At 38.1% G+C, this 21,738-nt stretch overlaps 1 protein-coding gene across 5 annotated transcripts in view; it reads left to right on the forward strand.

Moving 5' to 3' along the window:
* BMPR1B (bone morphogenetic protein receptor type 1B) overlaps positions 1–21,738 on the forward strand; it is a 351,002-nt gene that overhangs the window by 19,326 nt on the left and 309,938 nt on the right. The window contains exon 1 of one of the 5 annotated variants that reach the window (XM_045820364.1): positions 10,078–10,134. The exons of the other annotated variants lie outside the window; for them this stretch is intronic. The gene's annotated coding sequence lies outside the window, so the exon portion shown is untranslated. Of the gene's footprint in view, positions 1–10,077; positions 10,135–21,738 lie in introns of those variants that run through there. 5 annotated transcript variants of the gene reach the window in all.

Here is a 21,738-nt window from a genome sequence, read left to right on the forward strand (position 1 = left end):
TTGAAATTATATTTGAATATTTTCTCTTGTCATTAAATTTGCTTCAAAACATTTAAATTAATAACTAAAATGTAATTCATTGTTTATATTTTAATTTTTATCATAAATAATGCTGTAGTGGATTTTTTAATGAATATATCTTTCTTTTCTATGCAAAGCTTTTATATATAACATCAACTTGCTTACCAGTGAAGTCATTCTAATTTATATTTTTACCAGCAGCATGTCTGCTTAATTTTACTCATATTTTTAGATGAGTTAATAAATATTTCAATTACATTCACAAAATCTTCATTAGGCTCAGAAAAGACAAAACAAAATGTGAAAGACCCAAACAATAAAGTAGTTCTGAATAAGTGGGAACATGCTTCATGTTATTTGTATTAAGAAAAGGAAAACCAGGAGTTTTTACTTCTTATAAATACTGTCCATTACCTTTGATATATAATTTCATAAATTTACAAAAGAAATGCAAATTAACTAATAATTTTGCATTATATGGTTCTAAGTTTAATTTTTATTTTTTAAATAGATTCTATTTATTTATTTTTAGAGAGAGGGGAAAGGAGGGAGAAAGAGGAGAGAAACATCAGTGTGTCGTTGCCCCTCATGCACCCCCTACTGGGGGGCCTGGCCCTCGACCCAGGCATGTGCCCTAATTGGGAATCAAACTGGTGACCCTTTGGTTCATAGGCTGGCTCTCAACCCACTGAACCACTCCAGCCTGGGCCTAAGTTTTAATTTGTAATAATAAGAATGATTTCAGGAAAAAGTTAATAATTCACACAAGAATCCTTGAAGTCAAAGGCAAACGTGACCCAAGGAAAAAAAATCTAATCCAAATTTTTATTTGATATGCAAATGAGATTTAAGATCATTTTATGCTGTGTGAAAATACCCTTGTATTGTGTAATTGCTTTAAGAGGGACTCATTCCTGCATCCACAGAGAGTACTATGCTGAGAACTAGGCCCAGGATATAGTCATAAGGGCAGCAGGGCTGCCCAGCAGATGCCCTGGACAGTTTGGACAGGTCACATATGTCAAACTCTGAACTTGGGTAGAGGCAGAGTAGAACTCTGAGATTGGGTATAAGAGACATTCGGGTGGATGTGCTTGACTGTATTGAAACCTCAAATTTCCCTGTATTTCTTGGCCTGGGGAAAATAGCCTTCCCTTCACTGGAGTCTATGCAGTAATGTTATCTGAAGTTAGTGCTTTATAAATTGATGCTAATGCTTTTTGAGACCTGTCACACTATCTCTCATTATTTTCAGGTTGAATAGTCTGAGTAGGGCCTCATCTTACCACAGGCTAACTGAGGGATCCCTGCCTCAAGAAGAAATATACTCTATGTCAAAACAATTGCAATATAATATGTACTTTCAGGGATTGTGTGAACATTGTGAGCTGTTAAAAGATGGTAAGACATGGAATGTAAGATGCTGTTGTGTGAAAAGTCATTATTGTGTGGGTACTTAACTGTGACTTGGGAGTAAAGTTTGTGGCTAGGACGTGTGGAAATGTCAGAATTTTCTTAGCATGTTATTGAGGAAAGGGTCATAAATTTTAGGGGGGGAGTATTAGAAAGGATTTGCTTTGTAAGACTTGAGAATCCACCACTTATATTTCCTAGGACATTCCCTTCACCATGAGCAATGCACTGCTGAACCTTCCGCTGAGTGCCTAACCTGCTATAGAGGTGGACACTGAGCCCTCGATAGTGCACAATCCAGCCAGTGCCTGCTGGCAGATGGATTATCTTGGACACTTTTGGCCTTGGAAGAGGTAGCACATTGTCCTTACCAGAATCGATATACATGCCATTGGAGATTTTTTACTCACCTGCTTGCAGAGACTTGGCAATATCATTATCACCTGCGTTTTCAATCCACTGACTGAATTCCTAATATATCAACACAATACCCCATGAGACATGTCCTCAGATTAAGAGCCTATTTTGCACTTGAGCCTTGATCAAGGATTCTTGCATCTTAATATCTTCCCCACCACCCAGAAGCATGTGAGTAGAAGGGTAGAGGGGCCTGTGGAGTAGAGGAAAGGTTCAGCAAAGGTAGCAACTTGTGGAGACCTCTGTAGGGTTGGGTGGACTGCACGAGGTGCTGATTCAGTAGCCGGTAGATAGTACTGAGTTGGTACAGATTACAAGAATCCAAAAATGAAGGGGCAAGAGTTGGATTTGCCTTTACCATCAGTCCCAGTGACCTACTTGCAGACTTTATACTTTCTGGCTTTGCAGTTTTAGGCTCTGCTGAGAAAGAGGCCCTGATTCCTGGAGGGTGGGACGAAGAACCCTGTAGCCAGAGGGTAACAGCAAGAATTCCATGGACTGGAAGCTGTCACTACCACCTGTTCACTTTGGGCTTATGACAGTGTACCAGAAGGCATAAAAGAAGTTTCATTTCTGCTAGTCAACCTTGAACACCAGGAGAAGTTAAGGGAACAGTGTCTCTGGCCATGGTCTGATGCTTTCCTGCCTGTGGTAACTGGAATAGACAACCATAGCCTGACAAAGGCAAGGCAATTGGAAGCTCAAGCCCCTTGGGAGTAAAAGTCTGAGTCACCCCTAAAGCAACACCCAGATTACCCAAAGCACTGGTCAAGAGTGAATGGAATCTGAAATGGGAGGTGGTGGAGGAGGGGATGGCAGACACAAATCGACTGACCCAGCTGTGCATGGCACACAAACTGTAGCTTGGTTTGCTGACTGACTGTCTTTTTCAGTGATTGCGAGTCACTGCCCTGCCCTGCACCTTCTCTCCCAGAGAAGACAGAGGGGCAGACTTCTCCTCACAGGGGGTCTGCATGTCTTAAGAGTGAAAGTCACCTGAGTGGCGCAAAGGGAGTGTTGTACTAAATCCAATTTATGTGTCTCTTGTAGGTCTTCTGGGTCCTGCCTGCCCATAATCTTAGCAGCTTCCTCTGCTTCTCTTTAGAGCAGCCCTGGGATATGTCCTGTTTTAACTATGCTGCCTGCTTCAGCCACCACCTCATCTTTATCCCTTTTGTCCCAGCCTCCTCAGAGGAGATGCAGGCCTGGCTTCTGCCCACCTCCACCACCCCCACTGGGACAGCAGTGTCAGTAGCTCCAGTGCTGGGGTACCTCCTGAAGAGAGAGGTTGTAGCTTCCTAGGAAGCTGCCCAGAAGCATAGCTTGGAAGAATGAAGGAGATAACACTCGGGCGTGGCAGGCTACCTAACAAGAGATAGAAGATGGGAAGGAGGCAAATAGTTGTTCACCTTCGCTTCAAGAGCTTGTTCTAAGATGCAGTGGTCCCCTCAGTCTTTCGGTGTTGTGAAGGATGAATATGACTTTAACAGGTAAACTGAGGCAGGGGGCGTGAGAGTTGTTCTAGAGAGAGAATGGCAGCTTCTGTGGCATTATTAAGATTGCAAAAGGCATCCTGTAATTGAGGAATTGAAATAGTTTGGTAAGTTGAGATCATAGGCGCAAAGGGAGTGTTGTACTAAATCCAATTTATATGTCTCTTGTAGGTCTTTTGGGTCCTGAAAAAAGGTGAGATTTGAGGGGCAGATAAAAGCCTGATCTTAAAGGTATAAGCTTTATGAGTCCTTGAGTCTAATAGTGATTTCCAAAGTAGTGAGCTTCTTCATTGGGGTATAAGAAAAAATAATAAACCTTCTATTAATACTTCTTTTTACTTTTATCCTTTATAAACTTCTATTTTATGTGTACAAATATATTAGTATAGTAGATTTTATAGATACATCTTATGAAGTATTTGATAGAAGCCAAAGAAAGCTAATATGAGTTGTTGCTGTTATTGTAACATAATGAGCTAACATAATCGGATACCATGTTTTAGAAAAATAACTCTACTGCGTGTCAGGGATAAATTTCAGGGTAGTGTATTGGGGTTCTGGAGGCAGGAAAACTGGTTAGGAAGTCTGTGACTTCCATATGCTGAGGATGCATCCTCACTGCCCTCTCCCTCTTTCTCTGTGTGCTCAGCCCTGGCTCCTGGCTCTTTCTGACTCGCTACAGAGTTGTTCATAAAGCAGGCACCTGGTGGCGCTCTCGAGACCATCCTCTGGTTTTCCATTGTTCATGTTTAGATTGTCCATTTTGATTGAAGTTCTCACTGTGTCTTCCTACAATTTGCTGAAGTAGAAGAATTTCTCGTGTATCACGGTAACTTTAAAAACCATTAATGCCCCTTATTTTTAGAGCAGTTTGAGGCTTACTCAAGGTAACTTTTGAGTGAAAAGAAAGGATGCCTTTTAATCTTTACCTCTTGTTACCTCCAGTATCTTCATTCTTCACCATGGTGCATGGCTCCACAGTAGGTTGTGGCAACTGTTTTGTAGAAGTTCTGTGTAGTCCTCCCGGATTTACATTCTTGCACTGCCTTTAGTAACTGCTTTGATAGTTTTATTGAGTTATGAAGTATAATTTTGAAATCCACTTTACCAAGTAAAACTTTTTATTATTTATTATTACCATGATTATTTTTATTTGGGGTAGAGCTAAGACTTTTACATCCATAAAGTTTAGAAATGAGTCATTCAGTTGTGTTTTAATTGTCCAGAAAGAACTAAAAAATATGTTCAAACTATTTAAATGCCTAAGGAAAAGTTTTGTCTTAATTGTGCTCTTGTTATATTTTAAAATATTTTTGTGGAAGTTTTGAGTTTTCTTATTACTTGCAAAAATATTGGTTATCTATTTTTTAATTTACTTGATTTAAAATATGGAATGATATACAATCAAATGCATGGAAGTAAAATGGACTTAGTTCTGCACCTTCTTTTCTTTATGGCCAACAGTTTTGTACTCTGAGTGAAGTTTATTCCAAAGTAAATGCTTTAGGAAAAGCTACTCAGCCAGAAAGAGGTCTTTCTCTGCCAGGTCTATTTTTTCTGAAATGAATAGCACTTACTTTATTTTATTTTCTAACCTTATCTTTACTGGTTATTTTAAAACTGTTCTTTCTTCCTTTGATCAGTAGCCTAAGTTTTTCATTACTTGGCACTATTTAATTTTTAATATTTTTTGAAAGGAGGCATAAATGTTGAAAAATCACTAAATAAACTAATTAATTATTTACCTGGCATATTTGAAGAGTGGATTTTTCAAATTAAGAGAATTTTTCAGATAACTAAGTTTTACATTTTTGAACATTAAAATATTTAAATTTTAATTACCGCTGAGAGGCAACTTTAAAAATGTGTACTTTCTTGCCACATAAAATAGGTTATGTTAACATCACTTAATCTCTTTTAGTTACCCACTCTAACCTTTGAGAAGAGGTTTGAAAAAGTGATTTTAAGGTTTAGATTGAGTAAGGATCAGGGCTGAATGAATAGAATGAAGCACATTGTTCAAGCACATCTCTGGATCGCTGTTCAGTCTTGTTACAGACAGACTTTAGGTAACAGATTTTCCCGGGAGAGGGTACTCTTTCTGAGCCTTCAGATCTTGCATGTTATGCATATGTCTTCATTGGGCTTCCTCAGGTTACATGGATTGCATAGTTCCAACAGTTATTTTACAGTGCTTCTGGAAATGATTGTGTGTGCCAAAAGGAGGCAATAACAAACAAATACCCTCCAAAGTAATTTTTGCTTATTTATCTTGTAATTGTTTATCTCGTTTATCTTGTAATCTGTAATTGTGCTCAGGTTTGGTAAGATTTACTCATTTATTAAATACTGACTGTGATATGGAAGTGTATAAAGTGTAAATAGTTTAGCCTGTGCTAGAGTACTCAGAGTTCATAAGAAATTAATATAATTTAGTTGGAACCATTATTTTTTAATTTCTAGAATACTTATTTTTAAAGTGCTAAAGGAAATATTTCAGAAATGTATATTGCTGAAGTATCTTTTCTGTGAGCTAAAGTGCAGTTACAAATTGTTGTACAGATGAAATGATACAACTAAATATTAGCTGTGAATTCAAAAGGTGTTGGGAGTTATTGAGGCAGAAATTGTGACGAACTTTGGGTTTGGTGATTAACAGTGAAATGGAATTCACACCCACCTGGGTTGGACTATGTAGTAGTTCCCAAACTGGCCGAAAGACAAGGCTTTTCTGGGTGGTGGGGGTGTGTGTCTGTCCGTGTGAATGTTTTACAAAACATTTCCAGGCCCTTTCTGGAGAGATTCTGATTGAGTAAAGTGGGGGTGGGGGTGGGGCCCATGAATTTGTATTTTTAACAAGTACTTTGTGATTCTTATTATAAAGCATGTTTGGCAAACACTTGAAGGGGTGAAAGAGTTAGATGAGCAAATAGTGTCCACTAACTGCAAGTGCCGAGCAAAGAGCAGACTTTGTGCTGTTTGCTGAGGACTGTTTGCCATGTTAGTTTAGTGGATGAATTTGTAATGGTGATGATGGGAAATAGTTCTGCCATATGTACTTACATTGTTTTCTCATCTTAACAGCTAGAGTTTATTTAGTGTTTAGGGTGTATCAGACATTGTGTTGGTTTACTACACATAGCATTTGTGATGATTATTTGTAGATCTCATCTAATTTCCATCTCGTTGCAGAGATGAGGAAACCAAGACTCTGAGAGTTGTGACTTACCTAGGGTCAAATGTAGTGAGTGGGAGAGGTAGGATTTCAACCCAGGCAGTCTGTGGCCTGAGTTAGCCCTCTTAACTGCAACCACAGACTTGCTGTACGCTTGATTCCCTGTTCCTTTGAAAAGGGTTTACAACTCCAGGGCCTTCGAAGTAAGAAAGTGATTGTGGTAAGAGTCACTGTTGGGAGTTTTGTGAAGGGGCTGTTAGCATTCCCAGCGAAATGTGTCCCGTAGCTCTCAAAGAGAGCTTTGGTGTAAAGAGAGACACCAGTAGCCTGACACAGTCCTAGTGCATCCCCTACTCTTAGTTGCGAGTCTCTGGATTTCAGCTGAGAGTTGCACATAAACAACTGAATCACTCCCCCACCCCCAAATATCCCATTATATCCAGTCTCCCTCCAACACATTTTCTTGAAGCCAGGAAGCATCCTTCACATGTGTTTTTACTTACTGCCAGGCCTTTGGCCGGTTTAGTTGTCTCAGTCCTGAGTGATAACTTTTATGGTGACATCTGCCTGTCAGTCAGAGCTGCAGAGTGGAGAGTTTGGTCAGGGTGCTGATAATCCGAGGTGTTGACCGCAGGGGAGGTCAGGAGTGGTTGTGTGTGATTTACCCTTTGAGTCCTCAGGATTATAAATACTGAAGGTTTCTCTTCTCCCACTCCTGCACTCTTCCTCCTGCCTTGCTTTAAAGCAGATTAATTAATCTCAGTGTTGAGATCTGTTCACTCATGTTGCTCTTCCAGAAAGCAGCATCCGGAGAGGAAGATAGAAGGCAGACAGTATCTTCAGCAAGATATTTGCTTTTTGTGAGTCACTGTGGTTTTCATCTAAAACCTCCCAGTGAGCATCCCAGGCGCGTTTTGGTGTAAATTCTCAGACTACCCCCATAAAGCTTTTCTCTCCAGTCAAGCTTGAAACAAAGAAAGAAAAAATGATAGCAGTCATAATGTACTTCCAGAATGTAATTTTTCAAGGCAGATTTCCCCTCATTCATGTTGGGTGAGAACTTGTTCTTGTGACGTCTGAACAAACTGTACCTTTGAGATGCCCTGCTGACTAGGATTCATAGTGACTACATCGTTCAGCGACACCACCCACCTTTCATCTCCAGGGAGAGAAGACATTGGGAAGTTTCTTCACACTTTTGAGATGAAGGGGAAACTGAAAGCCAAATTGAAAAAAAAAGATAATTTCACTCTTGTGTGATTTAAAAATGACTATATGTTTCTTAACTAATGATTTTTTTTCTTCTTTTGTTTTGTGTGCATTTGATCGAATGGTGTCACTTTTTCCAAGTGGAATTCAATCAGAATAGTGTAATATTAGTGATTGGAATACATGTCCTCTGGGCAGAGCTAGAAGACGATTCCAGATTTCTCTCATCATTTGCTTTATGCCCTGTTTAGCGAAAGACATTCTTTCACTGCTGTGTCTACGAAAGAAATTCCAGATGGGTGTCAGAAGCTCATTGGCTGTGGTAAGTCAGGAGTTGCTACTGTCTCTGGGTTTATGCATTTATAATCAGAGGTATCATTTATGTAGGAGGAGCTTTTGGATCCAGATATGAGATTTTTGTAGTAGCTTAAGGTTTTCATCTGAAGAGTGTGCAGGAGAATTATTTTTTGCCATTTCAGGGATTGAGAAATAGCCTGATATTAAAGTTTACTTTAAGGATTGTTTGGACATTTACTTATGGGAAGCAAAACTATTTTAAGGTTGTGTAGTTGTTCTACTATTTTCTTTGGTCAGCAAATGGCCCTTCACTGTACAAGACAAGGACTATCAAACACCTAGTGTGAGTGTAGCACCCTTCTAGGGCACAGGTGGGCTGCTGTGGAGGGGCGAGGTCAGCTGCCAGATTGTCCAGCTGGCCCCTGCCACTCATTTGCCCTGTGACTCCAGGCGAGTCCCTTCCCATCTTGGGACTTTGGTATCCTCAACTGTAAAATGGAGGTGTCATATCATGGACGCTGTTTCCCTTACTGATTGGATTATATTGAGGATCAGGGGAAGTTATGTCTTTTTCAACTATTAAATAATTACCTGAAAGTTCATTGGTACTGTTTTTTGATATAGTCACTATCCTTAAGGAATTTACAATTTACTTGTTTTTGTGGGCAGGGTTTATATAAAACAGATATTTAGTGTAAAATAGGATACCATCAGATGCCTTTCTTAGCAGTTCCTGTGTTTTGTAGGAGATCAGGGAAGGAGAGATGCATGTGGGTGGATTAGTTAGAGGAGGGTTCCGGGGATCGCAGCTGCAGATGTCAGTGGGCACAGGGCAGAGTGACCGTAGAAAGGAAGGTGGGTAAGCTGATTGACCTGGTCTCACCCAAGTGCCATGGTTTGAAATGTTCTGCCTTCCTGTGCCATTCAAAGGCCTTCTTAGCAGATCCCCGTGGGACCTGAGACTCAGCTTACTCCTTTGTGCACAGTATTTCTCTTCCTGGAATTTCTTTCCACCTCTGCTTCTCCTGCCAGGCCAGTGTCACAGATCTCATCAGTGGTGAAGTACCCTCACCCTGATGCCCTTGCCCCACCATTCAGCCTGCCCTCTTCTGCCTTCCCGCAGCACCTTCCAGGGTGCTCCATCAGTGCTGACACTTAGCCATCGTTAGATGGGTGCCGTGTGATTTACATATATCATTTCATTTCTTCATTACAATAGTTTCATAAGTTAGGTAGTAATATTACTCTTCGAATTTTATAAATAATAATAAATTCTTGAGGCTTTGAAAATGTAAAGTTGTGCAGAGTCCTCTAGCTAATAATAGGTGCCAGGACTTGAACCAAACATATGCACCTATTCTTCTAATGATGGGGAATTGGAAGATAATATTTTAAGTATTTGATTTTCAGAAGTTTGTACACATCAATGTGAAAGAAAAGATGAGATAAAAATAGACTTTGGAAACTTTTGGATTTTGCTGAGCAATAGATAAATTGAACTTTATGGTTAAATAAATGATAAGTAATATGTTGAGATACTTAAGAGTTAATTACAACTGCCTCAGGTTTTCAGGATTATATTTTCTCTTCTTTTCACTGGTGAGACTTTATATGACATTAAGTCCAAAGAATTCTTCATTCTGGTTATAGGATTCTTGTACTTCATATTTGTAAGATGAATTGAATACACACCAAAGCAAATTGATTTGTGTTTAAAAGTGATTTGGTTAATTTTTTTCTGGGAGGAATACTTTCCCTGAGGTCAAAGGATATTTTTGTGCAGAATAGTTACAGTGGTTGCCTCCTGTAATTGTGAGCAACAGGTGGGTAGACATTGAATTTATTGGATGTTGGACTTCCTGCTTTTTCCAGGTCATTGGTTCTGGCTGTAGCCCCAGCATTTGGGTTGAGATTGGTGTGGCCTGGGACTGTGACAGGGGGACTGTGTCCCATGGCAGCAGGTGCCAGGAGTTAGGTAAACTCTGCCACTCTGGGAGACTCCTCGGTGTTTTTTCTGAAGGTATCTTTGTCATCCCAGAAGTTCAAGCATCTAGCCTAAAATTATCTTTGAGGAAGGAGATGAGTAAGATGAAAATAGAAGACTTTGTGGTAAGTATGGAATTTGTGCTGAACTCTGGGGGCTGGTAGGGCTGACTGAGCTGTGTTGCATAGAGGACTTGAGTGTAGACCTAGGACTGACACTATGCTGACGGTCGTAGTGGAAGTTTTGCTATGATTAGAGAAAAATATTTCATGGGGCCATAAAATTCACTTTTATTAAAACTCAGTTGTTCAGAGAAGTATGTACTTTGTGTATAGTTGATCTTGGCTTTCTAGCAAGGTTCATTTACTCATTGCTTAAAGAGGGGGAAAAACTTTTGAGCCAATTTAGATTAAAAGTAGTTTGAATTTATAATTTAAATAATCTACTTGGGTAAGAATACTTCTCTCTAGGAAACACCACTCATCTCTTAGATTTCTCACCCTCTTCCTTCTCCAAAATGGCGAGATGCACGGGATAGTAGGTAGGGCAGAGTTATTGACCTTGTGCCCATGGCCCACTGTCCTGGTCTTTGGGGCGCCTTGTTTCCGTGTTTGCTAAATGCCCTACTGACCTCCTGCAACTGATGAACTCATGGTCTATTCTTTTTTGTTTCTTTTGAGAGTTCCCTGGCTGCTCCAGACTTCTCTTTGGCTCTTGGTGGACTGTGGAACCTTGGAGGTCTGGCTGTGAGACGCACTAGGTCATGCCTGAGCAGTGCACCTTGCAGGTGGTGTTCCAGCACTACCTCAGTTTATGGCCGTGATCTCCCTCTGAGACACTTCTTGGCCAGATTCTTAGCTATGTCTGGGTCTGGTCTGCTCCACACTGTATTCCAGCACAGTTCGGGAAAGTGAAACCTAAGTGGCTCCCTCTCTGCCAGTAAGCTGTGGTTATTTTGATATGGCCTCATTCCAGTTCGTTAAGAGTGGCCTAAGACTCTCCAGTGAGAGAGGAGCTTGTGAGCAGAGCGGGACTGTGAGAAGTATAGGAGAGCTAACGTGTGTCTACTCATCTCTGTTTCCTGCCCCTCTCCCCTCCTTTCCCACAATTCTTCCAATGTCACAAAATAGGCTGGATTCCTCCTTCCTCTTCCTCTCAGATCTTTCTTATGTAGCCTTCTGTAGTTCAGCTTAGCATAAATGGCCAAGGAAGGATAAAAGGGGCTTTATGCAATCTTCTGTCAAGATAATAACTTGATTTACACAGCTCTTGTTTTGCTGCAGTCTTATTTTCTGAATGTTACAAGTTGAATTTTTTTTCTGTCTTGGTCTTTGCATTTGCAAATATTCTATGATAAATCTTATTCTCTCTGCGATGGAAGTGTGGGGCAGATGTGGGGAAAGGTCATGTGCTCAAAAAGTCAAAAGGGAAAAAACATGTTAACATTTCAAAGTAGGTTTGTTAAAAGTGGTAAAAAGTGACTCAGAAAACTGACCCAGGATCTTTGAACCAGACTTTTGAAACAGTATTTTGTAGGATTAGTTAATATATGCTTGAAATGATTTCTTCCAAAAGGAATGTATGGCCGAACAGCATATCCACTTCTTGGAAAGAGGCATTAAAAATATATTAAATTTTGACCACGAGGCTTTGAAAATTGTTAAAAACCTACTGATTCTTAGAGCCTAAAATCAAACAGAAATCAGAGATTTGAATGGTTGTTTATACAACTTGTTTTGTCTTGCATTTTTGCCAAGGACCATTCCTGAGCCTTTCAAAGTAAATGTATAGTTCAAACCTGTTCACCTAATATTTACTTTGAACTACACCTCAGGTAGAAATCATTTTCTCTGGGAATTATTTTTTGGTAGAGTAGTTCATGTGATGTGGAAACCATTTTTGAGGGGGCGGGGAGGAAGGTGGAGGGATTAGCAAAAGAGAAAAAACTTCACGCACAGGGACCCCGGTGTGGTGGTTGCCTGGGGAGTGGGAGAGGAGGGGTCCGGGGGGGCGGGCAGTGGTGATGGACAGAGACTTGGCTGGGGGTAGCGAACGCACAGCACAGCACGTGCGCACATGCTGTGTCACAGAGTTGTGCCCCTCAAGTTGGTATAATTTTCTTAACCAGTGTTGCCCCAGTAAATTCAATAAAAAAGGAAAAAATAAATAAAATGAAACCATAACACATACACCTAAGCAAGTGAGCCTTCTGTTAGATCCAATTAGAATTTTATCCTCTGATTAAAAATGCAATTCTGAAATGTTGTTTCACTTGGCTATAGGCAAACAAATTCACTTGGGACTTTTTCTGCCTCAGCTTTCTGCAGACAAAGAGTGTAATATTAATAATATTTGTTTCCATAGTTCTGGAATTCATTATAGACAGAAATAGCCAGGATGTACACATGCTCAAGTAATAATGTACCAAGTAATAGCGCTTATTTGAGATTTCTTCTATTCTACAAAATGAGTGAATAGATATGGTACACCTGTTAAAAGGACAGACCAAGACTTAGAGTTACAGAACTAAGGACACACAGAATTTTGGAACTGGGAGAAACTAAGTCAGTGTTTCTTTACAGCATGTATTGAAGCAGAGCAATGAGGCCTAGAGAAGGTAAATAACAATTTTAAGATTCTGTAGTAAGCACTAAAATGTAATAAAATATAAAATGTGGCTTTATTCTAGAAAACCAATCTTTTATTATCTAAATGGGTCATTCTACTTATTGTGTCAGGTGGATCTTAAGCGGGATACAGGACTTAAACTCAGGTTGAATCAAGGCACTTTTAATAAGTCAGTGAATTCAGTCAGTGTCGACAGTGAGTTCTCTACACGTCAGGCCTGGAGTTAGCATCTTCTGCAGCCTGGCTGGGAGTGCGAACAGACTGACTTAGTTGGCGCATTCACTTTGACCCACTGCATGTAGCAGACTGTGAACTGCTGGACTGTAAACTATTTGCGTAAGCTCACAGAGACTTTGATTCCTCAATCAAAATGAGAGTAATATCTGTCTCACAGGGCTTTGGTGAGGATGCAGTAGATCATTTGATATGTCACAGTTTTTTACTTTTCCTCCTCTCTGTTATGTTACTATATTGCAGGTCAGAATATAAAGAACTGAGTTATGCTGCTTCCAGTGTTTTGGTATTTCTTTCATCACTTGTAGGGCTGCCAGATAGAATACAGGATACCCAGTTCAACTTGAATCTCAGATAAACAATGAATGCGTTTTAGTATGAATTTCTCCCAAATATTTCATGGAGCACAGTCATACTGAAAAAATTATTCATGTTCATCTGAAATTCAAATTTAACTATTTTTATTTGCCTAATCTGGCAACTATATTACTACATGCTGAATTTTACATTATTAACAATTGATATTTTTATTACATTAAAGATATTACTATTAAATAAATTCATAATAATAAATATATTGTTGTTAGTAATTTGTACATAACAATATTATATAATAAAAGTCATATATTAAAATAAGATTTGATATTAAAATTTGGTATGGTTTTTATTATAATTGCCTATGATAATTCTTGAATTAAGAAACCACTGAGGGAGAGAGATAGAGAGAGAAGGAGGGAGAGAGAATGAATCAATTCAGTAGACAGAAATTGTGAATGTGCTTTGGATTTTAAATCAATTAACTAATGAAATGTATCAGACTTGCATAAACAAGAACAATTTAACTTCAAGGAGTGAAATGTGGTAACAGCAGATCCCATGAATGTGTCTGCCACACCTCAGACTTGGTGACCGGAGACAATAACATACGATGTTTTTGTCTGTGGAGAGTAGAGAGAAATTCTGTCTGGACCCAGCATTATGTTTAATGGAACTTTGTTTTTTTATTGCTTCAGCATTTAAATAGCAAATAATTTGAACCCAACTCCAGATAGAAATAATTTTGGGAGGAACTATTATTTTTTTGTGAAATAGTTCAGAAATATTTAGAAATTTAGAATTCTTTTTAATTTTAAAATTAAAAACTTTAGACTTTTAAAATTGTAGCATTGTATTACTAATGTTTGCAATTTTCTACTTTGTAGTTATTTGTAAGTGGTACTTTGTAGCGTTTCTAAAATTAAATGAACATTTATTTGTTTCTAATGCTATTTTGAAGGTTTTTACATTTTCTTTGCTATATAGGCATTTTGTATACAATGTAAGAAAAACTGGAATTTAAGTAGACAAAAGACATTACTCATGGCTCCATTACCCAAAGACAACTACTGGCATCTTTTTGGTATTTTAATCTTCACCTTTGTCTCTATATGTATTTTAGATTGGTCATGATTATTGGGCTATTATTTTATAATATAATTTTAATGGCTACTTAATGCTATATCTGGCTAGGGTACAATAATTTACTCTGCTAGTGTAATGTTGTTAGACATTTAGTGTGGTTGCAGCTTTTTTTATTAGAAGTAATGTAGATAATGAATATTTTGGCATATGGCTTTTTATGTGGTCAAGATTTTGCTTCAGGCTAGTTACCAAAGGTAGAATTATAATGATTCAAAGAAACATACAAACATAAGGTTCCAGATTATACTTTCAAAATTATCTGAAAGGATTGTGCTTATTTTTGTCAGCACTGGCAGTGTGTCAGAGTTCATGGTTTTATCCCACTATTTCAACATTGGCCTCTCCTGTATCTTCAGTAGTCTTTGCTAATTTGATAATAAGTAAGATTTTTACATTTATTTGATTAATTTTACTGTGGTTGAACCTTTGTGTGTTTGACCACTGAGTTTTTCATTCACTTTACTCTCTATGATATTTTAATCAGACTTTGGAGTAGCACTGTACCATGGGCCCATGAGAGGAGCTGAATGGATGTCTGTTGCATGAGTATTGTATGTCGGTAGAACATTACAGAAAATTGTCCTCATTGGACACTTTCTAGTTTCACTTCTAGTTCACTTCTTTTATACCATTATAATTAAAAAACTACACAAGTTCACTTGAGATGAGGTTATTATTACTCTGTGGAATGTACAGCCCATCAGTGCTTTCATAATGTATGAGCCTCAGACGACATCACGGGCCAGTCACTGAGGACCATGCTGACTCTGAGTCAGAGAGCACAACCAACAAATACTTGGTACAGCTGTTTTCTTCATTAGTAACTAGTGTCATTAAGGCTTTTCCCCCATTCACGTATTTTCTCTCCCTTTTGTGTACACTGTGCAGTTACAGTTTCTCTGTGCCAACTTGGAGAAAAGAGAACCAGTATTTGCATGAACAATTTTTGTACTTCTCTTTCTAAAACACATTTGTTTTACTCTTCAGAAACAGTGGCCAAGAATCTGAAGGACTCAGAAATACCAGTCAGCTTTCTACTGTAGGAAAAAGTTTTTGCATAAAGCTAAATACCCATCTGGTCTCTGACAGTATCCAATATTTGAGGTAGAAGTACAGCCAAGTGTGAACCCATTGGGGGGGGCGGTCAGGTGACAGTTGTTATTGTAGTCTAGAACCCGAATTCTTGGAAGGAACGAAGTGTGTGTGTCAGTCCCACCTCTTAGTTGTTTTGCAGTTGTCTAAACCGCAGAGGAGCAGGTGAATTTACAGCTGTTTTGACCCTAAAACAGGCTGGCAATGGACTAAGATCCAAGTGGCATAGTGTTTTTTTTTTTTTTTCCTTACGAGCTTTCAACTGAAACTCTCAAGAAATAAGGAGAGTATTATGCAAGCAGTTCACTCTCTAGCTGTACTTTTTCAGGTGGTGTTCTCTTGTCATTCTATATGTTGTCATTTATTTACTTCCAAGCCAATTCAAGTATTTTTGCTGTTTTCTGTTAAAGACATGCTATAATTCGTTCATTACTTGTTGGGCATATACTGTCTTCAGTGAGTACCATAGAAACTTAATTAAACCCACAATGCTAAGCAGTATGTGGAGGTTTGAAAAACATGTGACCTACAACTCTATACATAGGTATAGAACCAAATACTGCCAGTAGTTGAAAAAGTCATTGTGTTGTTGTCTCTGAGAGTAATGTGTAGTCCTTTTCCAGGATTAGAAAATCGTGCAGTGGGAGAGATTGAAATGTAGTGTGTGCATGGGAACTAGCAGTAAATTTTGTTGTGTTATTGCCCAAGGTCAGAAATATGGCAAGACTGGGGTACAGTCAAATGTTCCATCACAGAGACAAAGCAAAGGCGATTTGATTTGTGTCTTGGGTGGTACAGAGAGCCAAATTAAAAAGTCTGTTTTCAAACTACATGAAATATATTTCATACCTAAATCTCTCATATTGTAAAGATAAAACTTATGCTGTGTTTCTTGAAGCTGTTTATTATGAGGAAAGCCAGAGAAGAAGTATCCCAAGTATGCAGTCCTACTGTGGTGCATGTGTTTTCAACCTGGTGTGTGGCTTGGCCACCTCAGCGCCAGGAACACATCCATAGCAGGGGAGTTAACAGAGGCTAATCAGATTAGTTAGGCACAATTGTTTAAAGCAGGGACCAAATATTAGTTATGTGTAATATGTTACATATATCACGTATATATAAAAGTCTCTTATAGTGCCTAACAGAGTGTTAGGAAGATTATGTAGAAGATTTACTGTTTAAAAGGCAAAATCAGATGTTTATATGATTTTTTTTATAAAATGAGAAAAAGGTAGTATAATAAAGGTGATTGAATATGTATTTAAATCCTCAAATTATTAATTTTTAGACTCAATGGATATATTTGGTTATAATGCTAACTGTTGCATAATGAGAATATCCCCAAATGTGTAGTGCTTAAAAGTTAGAACAGATGGAAGTTTACTTCTTGTTCACGTAAAGTCCAAATGGGTTTTCTGACCAGTCAGTGGTTCTCTGATTAGTGATTCAGAGACCCAGGCTGATCTTGATTATGTCTTTGTCCTTTTCCATGGATGACTTCCAGGGGCTTATGTCCCTCAAGCCAGCTGAAGGGAGAGAGCAGGGAAACTGCCCACCGGAGGCCAGGCCTGGAGAGCCTGCACAGGCTTCCTCCACTGGCATCCCATTGGTTAGAACTCAGGCATAGGCCCTCCCCTAACGGTGAATGTCTGTGAACATAGTCTGCTGCACTGGACTGTGGACAGTGAACTGCAACTCGGTCTGCTTAAATCACTGCTTCTTTTCACTGGTGAATAAAATGACTCCAGTATGATTATTATACTCCAGTCTAGGCTGATTATTAAGAGAATTAATGGTTCTTTTAAAAAATCAAGCTTATACTGAATGTTTGAGTACCAAATTCCTCATTTTAAGAACTGCTAAGCTTCGATACCTTGGTCATGACAACTTTCTGCAGTGCCAAGGAGGGAACATTTGAATCCAAATATTTTCTCTGCGCAAAAGGCCCACCCACAATACCATTCATTTGCAGAAGGAAATGATTTATTGCTCTCTGTGAATGAGTGCCAAAAAAAGTTTTCTACTGAAATATGGTGCCAGTATTTCCATATAAACACAATTTCACCATATTCAGAAATGTGGAAATTTATTTTTGTGCAGAATTTATAGGTTTTGAAATGTAAGGGGTTCTCATAAAGTCCTTGTACAGTTTGAAAACTTGAAAACATTTAACTTTTATAGTTCAAAAATTTATCTTCTAGAAATGATAGAAACAATATTTAGAGGACAATGAAAGCTTATTCCTTCAAAATAATGTGATCTCCTGACCAGAGGATATTATTTCATTGTTCTCATCCATTTAACAAACATTTATTAGGCACCAATTGTGTGTTGTGAAATGGGCATGTGCTTATTCCCCAGTCCTCCAGAATTTAAAGGCAGTTAGGGAAGAAAAGCTCTAATCTGTGAACTCGAACACAATATCCATCCTCATATAGAGGGAATGGGGAAAGAGGAAGAGACATGTTTTTGAGGAGAGTTTGTGACGTTTTCATAGAGAAGATAACACATCATCTTGTCCTTGAATAATCAGTCAGTATTGCCCTGGAATAGAAAGCGGGTAGAGTGTTCATGGTGATGAACAGGATGGGTAAAGTGGTGAGTATTTTGAAAATGCATGCCATGACTGGCATCTTGGAATTAATTCCAAAAGACTGGAAATTTGGCAATTTGGGGAGAGATTGTAGTATGTGAGCCTTTTCCAATAGGCTGAACTAGTTTTACACATCATACCGAGGCTTTTGCTGCTTCTTGTAAGCACTGGGTAGGTGTGTGAGTTTTTAACTTGGGCAATGAGATAGTCAAATCTGTATTTTAGAAAAATGGCTGTTAGCTCTGCAAATGATGTGTAAATGTTGACAGGATTAGAGGCAGGGAGAGAGGCTGAGAGGGCAGTCACTGAGAGTGGAGAGCCCATAGTGGTTAGCATCGTCTGCAGGTAGAATGGCTGAAAGTTTGTCATAGTTTCTGAAAGTGTTTTTCTGGTTTGTCACAACCCATTGCAGGGTAACAATAAGTAAAACTGAGTAGGCTATTTGGTCCACACTTAAATACATTTATTTTAATTACAGTTTGTAGACTTTGCATCATGTATCAAATCCAGGGAAATGAAAGTTAAAAATATACAAGAAGATTAAGACCACCTTTTTTTCTTTTTATTCTGAAAGTTTTTGATGTTTTACTCGAAGGCTTCTTTTCTCACTTTATCTCACATAGGGATTTCAACCATTGTACTAATTTTATTAACTGACATGTTACATAATTACATGAATGTTTAGAGACCAGCTGCATATGCTCAGAGATGATCTAGGTATGAAGAGAAATTATACCATTCTTGCCTGCATGAGGCTTAATATTTTCTTAAGGGAGGAAGATAGCATGTCACATACACAAGAAAATCTATGCAGTGGCAGTAGGTTTTAACAAAGAAGCAGGGGAAGCAAGAAGGCGACAGTTGAAGGGCCTGGTATTTGCAGAGAGATCAAGGAGAGTCACCCAGAGAATGCAACATGTGGGTCTGACTGAAGTTTCGAAGGACTGCATTGGCTGCTGTGTTGAGAGTACACTGTAGCTGGTGAGGTGGGAGGTGGTGAGGAGGTTACCTGGACAGTCCAGTTAAGAGACAAAATGGTGGCTTAGACCAGAGTGATGGTGGTGGAGGTGGGTGAAGTGGCCAAATTCAGACCATATATGTTGGCAGATTGCATACGTGGTCTGAGAGAGAGGAGTCAAGGAAGCCGCTGAGGTTTTGGCCAGTATAAGTGGCAGAATGGAGTTAGCAATATCAAGTGGGGAAAACAAGAATGTGGGGTGGACATATAAGGAGTTTAGTTTTGGGTGTCTTCAAGTTGCTGTGTCTGTAAGACATGCAGGTGGAAGTGCCAGGTGGGCCGTTGTCAGGTAGACTCCCTCAGAAGTCAGAATGTCAGAGTAGAAGTTTGAGTATGTTGTGATTAGATTTGGGGGCGTAGAGTTAATTTAAAACTGGTTGCAAATAACTCAAATATCATCTGTTCATAAATATTTTAAAAGATTATAACATTCACAAATGAATAAGGATATGCTATAATGACAATAAAAATAGATTGTTTCTGTAAAAATGTATTTCTCAGTGACCTCTTTCTGTTTTAATAATATATCCTAAAATTATTTTTTAACAGATTCTCATTTTTATAAATCTGGAATTTGGTGAAGGAGAATTTAAAAGATGACTTCTCTTTAATTTGAGTTCAGAAAGTAAGCTTTCTTAAATCCACAGCATGTTATTGCCATACATAAACATTATGCTTACTAATTGTTTACCTATGTCCTTATTCTGCTTTCCAGTAATAAGAGTTTTTGACAAGGTCACACGGTGAGTGCCAAAGAGCAGAATTGCTTGGTGGTTAGAGTGTGGGCTCTGGAACGCATCCTGGCCCTGCTGTTTATTAGCTGGCTGAACTTGGGCAAATTACTTACTATCCCTCTACCTCGTTTTCCTCGTTAGTAAACTCAACATAATATAAGTACAGGCTTGTTGTGAGGATCAGAGATGTTAATTCATAAAAAGTCCTTAGAAGAGTGCAGGGTTTTGAGTAAGTGCATAACTGTTAACTACTATTATCTGCTATTGATTAAATGGTTACCATATGCCAACATTTATACTGGGCACTTTGCATATATTATTATACTGTATAATTTTAAAACTATATTTCTGTGCAGAATATCTTGACTGTACAAAATAACTGCATTCATGGGAAAATAAATTTAAAAAATTATGTGATCTCTACCATCTAAAATTAATAAGGTGTTTTCATTTCTTTGTCTTTCTCAGACCCATTAACATTTATAACCCTAAGCATATTTAATGTATCTTTTTGTAATTTTCTATGTTGTAATACGGTCATAATGATTATACATTTTAAAGATTTTGTTATTTTTTAAAGATTTTATTTTTTTATATTTAGAGAAGAATAGGGAGGGAGAGATAGAGGGAGAGAAACATTGATGTGTGAGAGAAACATCAATCAGTTGCTTCTCGTACACCCCTAACTGGGGATCTGGCCCATAACCCAGGCATATGCCCTGATGGGGAATCAAACCAAGGACCTTTTGATTCGCAGGCCAGTGTCGTATCCACAGAGCCACATCAGTTAGGGCTGATAATACATTTTAACGTAACAAATCAGTTCTATTTCTGTTCATGGATGTAATTAGTGCTGTTATATAATATTATGAATTATGCTTATTGTCCAGCAAGTAATTCTCATTTATTTCACTTTATTTTACTTATTTCTCAAGACTATATCCCTAATAGTGGAATTCTTAGGAAAAGGAATATATACTTTCTTGCTCTGGAAACATTTTTTGCTAAATTTCTTCAAAACTGTACAACATATCCTCCTGTTAATGATGTATAGTTAACATTGGTAATTTTTTTATTTTGCTTATTTGGTGGTTTAGTAATAATGGTAAATTGATATCAGTAATATTGTTTTTTGTTTTGCTAATTTGAGGGGGGACATTGTGCTAAAGAACATGGGTGCTGGAATAGGCTGTCTGCATTCAAACCCCAGAATTACTCCTGACTAGATGTATGAGCTTGGGAAAGTTACTTATGTATTCTAAGCGTTGGTTTACGGGTCTGTAAAATGTGAAAATACCATAGCCTGCCTAATCTGGTTACTCTAAGGAGTAAATTAGATGATATGTATAGAAAGCGTAGTACCTGACTTTTTATAAGGTTATTATTTTAACAGCCAATTATTTTCTTTCTGTAGCTTTGGCTACTAGCATGATCTGCGATGTCGATTTCAAAACAATTTTGATATTTATTTGCATTTTTATTTGTTTTATGTGGATTGTCTTTTCAATTGCCTTGAACTATTTTATCCTAAGCAATTAGTATATTTTTCATAAGATGTAGTGTATATGTTGATATTTTATCTGTCATTTTGGCATTTATAATTTCTTTGGTATACTGGTTTTCCCTCCTTTTCTTATATTTTATTTAAAAATTTTACATCATTACAACCCCTTTTAATATATCTGATAAATAGTCTAGTTTGTGTTAGCATTTATATAGTTTGAACTGTTTTGATGTAACTCTTCATTCTATTTGGAATTTAGTATGAACTGTGAAGTGTGGTTCTAAATAGTCCTACATTGTTGACCATTATTCTTCACTTTGCCATCATTTTTCAATAGCTCAAGCTACTTTTTTATAAAAATAAAAAGATGATATAAAATATTTCTTAATAAAAGTCTAGCTGTTGCATTGTTTGCTACAGTTCATCTTTCCCAAAGTGAATTTTGCAGGAGCTACAGTCAGTCAT

Source organism: Phyllostomus hastatus, unplaced genomic scaffold (assembly GCF_019186645.2).
Source record: "Phyllostomus hastatus isolate PE091 unplaced genomic scaffold, TTU_PhHast_1.1 phas_scaffold_39, whole genome shotgun sequence".
Taxonomy (NCBI): Eukaryota; Metazoa; Chordata; class Mammalia; order Chiroptera; family Phyllostomidae; genus Phyllostomus; species Phyllostomus hastatus.